Source organism: Aplysia californica, unplaced genomic scaffold (assembly GCF_000002075.1).
Source record: "Aplysia californica isolate F4 #8 unplaced genomic scaffold, AplCal3.0 scaffold00295, whole genome shotgun sequence".
Classification (NCBI taxonomy): domain Eukaryota; kingdom Metazoa; phylum Mollusca; class Gastropoda; order Aplysiida; family Aplysiidae; genus Aplysia; species Aplysia californica.
In genome coordinates, this window is record NW_004797565.1 from 34594 (window position 1) to 36593 (window position 2000).

The window sequence follows — 2000 nt, forward strand, 5'->3', positions numbered from 1 at the left end:
AGAGAGAGAGAGAGAGAGAGAGAGAGAGAGAGAGAAGCGATATGTCGGGCCATCAACCCTATCTACGTCATCAGCCTCACGGCCGGGGAATTAGCCGTACAAGAGAAACATTCAAGACACCTACACACATTTGTGGGAGGGAAAGTGTAGTCACACACCATTCCCATGGAACCTTACATGTACAACAGTTATTCATAGTTTTCCAACCAGAACGTTAAAAAATACACAAAAAGCCCCCTCCCCCCCCCCTAAAAAAACAACGAACAAAACAAACCAACTTATTTAATACGTTTTTCAGGGTCTGAGTATGAAAGTCCGTTTCATGTTGGAAAATACAATATATTAATGTTATTATTCTCTGTTTTCTAGTATTGCCCCTGACGGAGTTTGCGACGTCGAAAAAAATCACTGAACTGTCAAGACCGAATTAATAATGAGAACAAATTAAAGCGCATGCGTCAATCGGAGAAATCTTTTGCTGCACGAAGGTCTACTTTTGAATACCTTAAAGTTAAAGAATGCAGATTTCGAAAAAATTATGTGCGTAGAGGATTTGGAAGGGTTACTTGGCCAATGCCCACAATCTTAACCCGCTCCGTGGGTTGGGTTTTATTTATTTATTTTTTGGTTTGAAAAGTTGGCAGTTGTATGGCTATGCAGGATGTATGAGTGATATATTACACATCAAAACACACACACATACACGTTAAAAAGTTGATCGACTATTTATAAAATAACTTGCTAAATTTCTATAGTTTTTTTTAATACTGCATTTTTGGCGCAAAATACTCAGGCTTTGAATGGCTAAAACTGCACGCCACAACTATCTAGATCTATCCATTTTATCTGCTTAACACCGTTTTTTTTCTTTACGCACTAGTACTAAATATAATCTATCTATTATATTATACACGTCTTAAAAACCAAGGTAAAATACTCTCACTACTTTTTAGTTTTAATAAGAGTTGTCGGCACTTGCAACACAATTATGTTATATAAGTGCCAAAGAGAATACTATGTGTCACAAGACACAATTAGGTTATATAAGTGCCAAAGAGAATACTATGTGTCACAAGACACAATTAGGTTATATAAGTGCCAAAGAGTATAATATGTGTCACAAGACACAATTAGGTTATATAAGTGCCAAAGAGTATACTATGTGTCACAAGAGAGCAACATACAGAGAAAAAAAAGGAGCACTATAATATGTTTGGTAGGATAAAAGGGGCGAACCACTCAAGTGCACCCGCCAACCACCCACTCTCTGACAACGTTCTCATTCATAGGTCTGTGCCACAAGTAGCGGAGCAGATCGTTTTACGATAAAATCCACTTGATATTCTTGTAAGATTTGTGAAAAAGAAAGAGAGAGAAATATGATATCTCTCCAAGAACACTAGGTTAGTTCAAGAAACTAGATTTTTTAAGTGAGGTAATTCTATAATTCTTCATGCTTTTCCTCCTGCTCCGGCTTCTTCTTTTTCCTTTCTTTATTTCCTTTGTTTCGCAACACAACCCTTCGGGGGCTCTTGTGGCCTAGAGTTTAAGGTGCTCGCCTCTATTCAAAGGTCCCGGGTAGCGGCGGAAACAAATTTTCTTCTCTAAAATCGTCTTCTTTCACACCCTTTCCTGCTCTCTAACAATGTTCGTCTCCAGTTTCTGCCCCCATCATCTCACCTCCTTTGCTCCCTCCTCTGGGCTCCTGATTTTTTTTTTGCAGCCTTTCTACTGCTACTCTTTGGCTCCTTCTTACTGCTGTCTTTCAGTCACACCCCTGATCTTATGGTAGGGAAGATCTACGCCTAGCCTTTTCGGACAAGGGCCAAATCTCAGAGGTTCTGAGTGCAAGTTGCGCACGTTAAAGATCCCTTGGTGGTCTAAAATCAATAAGAGTATGTTTCGGCCGTCACCCGGGCAAAATTTACTACAAGCTGAAAATGTTTAATGTGTCCCGCGCGCTCATACGACCTTATGCAGTTGCGAGCGCTGTTAAACAT